The sequence below is a fragment of the Microtus oregoni genome, unplaced genomic scaffold (genome assembly GCF_018167655.1).
Source record: "Microtus oregoni isolate MIOR12 unplaced genomic scaffold, Mior012 000003F_ref0000135, whole genome shotgun sequence".
Classification (NCBI taxonomy): domain Eukaryota; kingdom Metazoa; phylum Chordata; class Mammalia; order Rodentia; family Cricetidae; genus Microtus; species Microtus oregoni.
Window position 1 is genome coordinate 51538634 of NW_024543062.1, and position 5951 is coordinate 51544584.

The following is a 5951-nucleotide window of genomic DNA, read 5'->3' on the forward strand; positions in this document are numbered from 1 at the left end:
TGTGGTGTGTATTAAGACAATGTCTCTATTATGTATCTCTGGCTATCCTGAAAGTCATTACGTAGACCACACTGGCCTTCAACCCACAGAGATCCTCCTGCCTCTGCTTCCTAAGTGCTGGGATTAAAGGTGTGTGCCTTTATGCCTGGCTTTCCTGGGAATGTTTTAACAAACACAGAGAGAGTAAATTGAAAGCAAATAACATTGTACTGAACACAGAGACCACGGTCACTGTGGACAGATGGTTTTGTGGTCTGTGTGAGTTAAGGAAGGCGCTGGACTCTGATGAACTGAGAATCTGCCCTCAGCGTGGGGCTTTTTAAAGATGTCCTTAGCTTCACAAAAAGAGTCTGATAATTTATAGGTTAACATTTTCTTTTAATCTGGATAGCGTTTTCCTCATTTATAGTTAATTAGGTTAAGCATGCATGGGGAGCAAGGGAGAAAGGCTTTTAGCAATGTTCTGAGTGATTAGTAATTTGAATAAAGTAAAGGCGCTCTAAAAGATGGAGCGCAGGCTCCCGGCTCAGAGTCTCCGCTCAGAGCCACAGTGGTTATTAAAGCACCGAGGAGATGCAGAATGTGCCAACATCAGACAGGTTTGGAGCTGTGTGCAGGTGGAGCATAAACGGCACCAAACAAATGGTTGGTGAGGAGGTGGCTCGCTGTGTAAGAATGCCTGCCACATACGCATGAAGCACTGAGTTTAAATCCCCGACATTCATGTAAAAACCTGGGCATGGCCATATGTGCCTGGAAGCTCAGCACCGTGGAAGGAGGAGACAAAAGAATTGTTGGCTGTCAGCCTACCTCCACGATCAGTGAGAGATCCTGTCTTAATGGGATACAACAAAGAGTGATAGCCAAGGACACCCCATGTCTGCCTCTGATCATTGGGCTACACTGGGATGTACCCCACTACACGCACACACACACCTGCGTGCACACACTTGCACTACTACCACACATACAAATGCTGAAGGCTGAACAAACTGAATTTTTAGTACCCTGGGAACTAGTGTTGAGCTTGAGTCATTAAGTCACAGCAAATTGCTGTGGCAAAGGGGTAAAACAATGGTTAAATGCCATTTTTTTCTATATTCAGGCTCAGATTGCTTATGCGTTAAGTAAGAATGGTAATAGCTTATATATCTTGTCTTGTCTCTGCTAAGTGACCAGGATGTGTCTTAGTTGCTTTTCTATTGCTGGGATAAGACATGATGATAAAGGCAGCTTATAGAAGAAAGAGTTTACTTGGGGCTTAGAGTCTCGGAGGATTGATTCATGGCAACAGGCAGGCATGGAACTGGAGCCGTAGCTAAGAGCTCACATCTTATCCATGTGAGGAGGCAAGGGTGGGGAGAAGGAGATGGAAGAGGGAGAGGGAGGAGGGGAGCAAGCTAATTGGAAATGGCTGAAACCTCAAAGCCGGCTCCTAGAGACACACTAACAAGGCCACACCTCCTAATCCTTCCCAAACAGTTACAGCAACTAAGGACCAAGTATTCAAACATCTGAGCATTTGGGGGCCACTCTCATTCAAAACACTGCAGCATGCACTTCATGTTGTAGCTAACGGGCACTGATAGGGGTTATTGTTATTTTTCTGAAGGCATTTATTTACTCTGTGTATGTGTTCCTGTGCATGTGTGTTTGTGTGAGTACAAGTTCGGTTTTGTTGTAAGCTCAGGCACGTAGTAGACAACTTAGCTGTTGGGCTTCAGCTGCCATCCACCTTGTCCTCTCTTCTAGCACGGAGTCCAATAAGTAGGCTAGACCAGCTAGCAAATGAAGCCCAGGGATTTGCCTACCTTTACCTCTCCAGCCCTGGGATTACAAACTAGCACGTGCCACAGCACCTAGCTCTTTGTTTTTTTCCTTATGGGCTCTGATGTTTGTAAGGCAAACATTAACCAACTAAGCCATCTCCCCAGCCCCATAAATTCTTATATGCGTTGTTTTTCCTGAAGCTAATATAGCTGGAATGGTTTCAGTTATGGTTTCCCCTCCAATCATTTTTATAGTACTGGGAATTGAATGTGAGCCCTTGGACATCCCCAGTAACACTTTACCACTGAGCTATATCCCCAGCCCCTCCAAACATTCTTAGCAAACAAAATGTAAGCCTCGGTTTACAGAAGATACTGTGTTTTTCTCGTGGTTTATCAGTGCTAGATTGGAGTACCTTCCTCCTCTACACATGGGCAGTCAGCTGTGGTATCACAGGGAATGGAGGATGCTTAGGTAAGTCCTGCTTTTATCCTTTTTATTGGTGTGACTTACAGCTTGTTCTCAGACCTCAGACTCCCTCGATTTCTGTTTCACTTTCCACAAAATGGTGATTGTCTTCATGAAGGAAGTAAAACAAATTAAGGCTGGTGAAAGGTTCAGTCAGTAAATTGTTTACCTTGGAAGCTTGAGGATCAGAGTTCAATCTCCAAAATGCATGTTTAAAAAAAAAAAAAGCCGGTCATGGGAAAGACTGCTTATCATCCTACCACTGTAGAGGTGGAAATAGACCCCTGGGACAGACTGGCCGGCCGGCCTCAATCCCTCCACAAGTTCCAGGCCAGGAAGAGACTGCCTCAAACAAAACAAAATCAACCAAACAAACAAAACTTAAGGTGGCCAGCACCTAAGTAATGGCAGCCGAGACTGTCTTCTGGTCTCCAGATGCGTGTGCACAAATGTGTTAGCACACTCCCGCACGCATGCACACATAGCTACAGAGACACAGAGAGACACAGATGGGGACAGACAGAGCTCTAGGTCCCCATCTGTGGACAGGGAATTCACTAGTGTCAAGTTTCCTCTTGTGTGGTCAACAGTGACCGAGACATGTATGATCATGGGTGTGTCCACTGAGAGATGAGTGGATAGGGAAGGTGTGGTGTGCATACATGATGGACTATTTTTCAGGCAATGAAAAAATGAAATCCTATCTTTTACAGTAACATAGAGAAGAAGGAAGGACGCCGTGTTAAGAAGAACGAGCCAGAGAGACCGGCACTTCGTGTCCGCCTGAGGAAATCCATACCAGGGAGGAATGGAGAAGGTGGTTGACAAAGCCTGGGAGGTGGTGCCTGGGGGAGGGTAGATAACTTGGGAAATTGGCTCTAGAACAGTTCTAGTCTCTAGAGTGCAATAAGGTTTCTTAGTCTCCTACAGTTTTTTCTCCCTCCCTTTCTTCCTTCCTTTTCTTTTTTAAGGTCTTATGTTTCTCAGGCTGACTTGAGCTTGCTAAGTAGCTGAGGATGACCTTGAACTCCCAATCCTTCTACCTCTACCTCTACAGCTTGGAACCCGCAGAGTGTGTGAGTGTGTGTGAGGGTGTGTGTGTGCGTGCGTGCGTGCATGTGTGTGTGTGCGTGTGTGTGTGTGAGAGAGAGAGTGTGTGTGTGTGTGTGTGTGCGTGCGTGCGTGCATGTGTGTGTGTGCGTGTGTGTGTGTGTGTGTGTGTGAGAGAGAGAGAGAGAGAGAGAGAGAGAGAGAGTGTGTGTGTGTGTGTTACTAGGAACCGAATCATAACTTCTGGCACCTTCACTGATTTCTGACTAGTTCTAAATGATTAGAAGAGTTGGAAGGTTGCAAACATGTGGAACTATTGCTGGAGGAAGCAGAAATCCTGCTTTCCCAGGTTTGTTCATTATACACTTTGTGCCTGTAGAAAAGTATGGCATTCTACCCCATTAATGTGTATAAGTGTTAGATGTGATTTAACAAATATGTAAAGGGATTTTGTGTTATTTATCTCTTTGTCTAAACATATATGTGTTGGTGTGTGTGCCATGGCATTCAAAGACTACTTTTGGAAATTGGATTTTTTTCTTCTACTTTGTGGGTCTCAGGGATTGAGCTCAGGTCGTCAGGCATGCAGGAAGTGCCATTTACCCATTGAGTCATCTCACCAGCCGGTAAAACTTACCTTTTAAAGGGCTGAGACTGATCGTTCCACACGTTTCTGTGGCTAGCTTCTTGGCTCTTTGCCCTGTGTCAATTTCCTGATGGTGAGGAGAACTGACCTTGGGTTTGAAGCGTGACAGACTGACAGCGGATTCCACACTCTCCTTTGCTAGCCAGGAGAGCCGGAGCAAGTTCCTTAGGCTTTCGTTCCTCAGCCTGTACCCTTTCCAGCAGCTAACGCAGCCTACTTCCACAGCTGGCAAGAGGGCACAGGAAGGATCGTCCTGACACAGAGGTGGTGTGGAAGGGTTTCCTAACAAAAATAAAGGAGTTTCAAGATGTGCCCTCTCCCCAGCACCCCTTCACTCCATGAACTGTCCAGTGGGCTTCGGGGAGTGCTCCATAGAAACCCACCTTCATCTCTCTCACCCCTGCCCCTTCCCCCACCTTTACTGCCTTTAGCATTCCTTCAACTTTCTCACTTTGCCTGAGAACTAAGCCTGCCCAACACCAAGGCCCTGCAAGGGGAGAGGCCCAGATACATCAGCACTCCATTCCAGTTGGTGCGGCAGTTGCCTTCACGATCCTTCCAGGTAGCTGGCCTGATAAGGAACAAGTGACATTTTAATTTTTTTCCTGCCCATTGTTTTCATTGAATTCTAATTGAAAGTCAGGAGGGAAATGATTTTTGTTGTTATTGTTCTGTTTGTTTCCTAGCTCAGTCTCCTCATGGAGTTTGCCGGAAGACTTCCTCTCTGGGTGACAGCTCACTCTGGCCAGCGTAGTCGGGGTGTGTCTATTTCATCTCAGACCACCCCCCTCCCCAACCTTCCGCAGGCAGGAAGGCTCCTACGCTTGCTGCTGCTGGAGAATTACTCAACTGTGAAAGCCTCCCTATCTGTCACTTTGCTCATTAGGCGAGTGAGAAAATGTATCTCCAGCCCTGTCTCGGGGTCCTCATTAGCCCAAAGGCACGTTTGCACTTCCCTTATTTGTTTTAAAGATGAATGCATGCGAGATAGTACTCAGTCAGAATTCCTCAGTATCATTTGAAGAAGCAAAAGCCTGGATAATCTTATTATCTTCCCAATAATTGTGTTGTTCAGACGGTCGAGGAAGGGTAATTGCCCCGACTCCGTTTCCAGCCACGGTAGGTGTGGAGAGGATGAAACCGGACTAGCTAGCGAGAGCAAGTCCTCAGCCTAGACAGCAGACCATGGTGTTTTCAAAAAGACTGTAAACAGGGCCAGCGAAATTGCTGACCGAGTTACCATACAAGCTTGATTGCCTGAGTTCAATTCCCAGGACCCTCATAAAGGACAAGGAGAGAACAGACTCCCAGAAGCTGCCCTCTGACCTTCGCACATGAGCACCACGACCACCAAAACAATAATAATGAATAAAATAAAATAATAAAAGAGGAATGTAATAAATGCACACAGTGAGAGCAACTATGTGAACTAATGAACTTTACCCTGAGACCCACGTTTTATTCGCATACCATGCTATCTATCCACTGTGCTTAGAAAAATACAATATTATTCCATGGTTACCTTTGTATTAAATGCAACTCTAGCTCCACTTGGAGAGACAACAAAACATTAGGCTGTGTGTTTGGTTTTTGGTGGAGGCAAGGGCGAGATATTGAGTGGCTTCATGGGAGTGGATTAAGTTGTGCTCTCTGTGGAGGGCTCTTTATAGGTGTTCTACTTGTTTATCAAGATGCTAAAAGAAAGCCGAAGTGACCCAGTATCATCTGAGACTCCGACACGCCCGTTTGCCTTCCTGATGGAAACCTGTCAACTGGTTTCCTGTCGGCTGCACTCGAACTAGTTGCTTAGGATCCATTTTTGTCCTGTCACAATAATATTGTTCCGGCTTTATTAGCATCTGTGTGGAGTCTCAGCCGTGGATGCCCTGTGGTTGATGATTTGAGTACAGAGCATCTCTGTCCCACAGGATTAAAGGAAGACAAATACTGTACGCTCTACCTAAGTATCAAGATTCTGACATGAGCTGGAAAAATGGTTCAGCCTTAAGAACAGAGA

At 45.9% G+C, this 5951-nt stretch overlaps 1 long non-coding RNA gene across 1 annotated transcript; it reads left to right on the forward strand.

Annotated features, from left to right (window-relative positions):
• Positions 1-2149: 2149 nt before the first annotated feature.
• On the forward strand, positions 2150-4739 carry LOC121445617. Its single transcript, XR_005973970.1, has 3 exons — positions 2150-2244; positions 2952-3055; positions 4621-4739. It is a non-coding gene; the product is annotated as an uncharacterized LOC121445617 (long non-coding RNA).
• The last annotated feature ends 1212 nt before the right edge of the window (positions 4740-5951 follow it).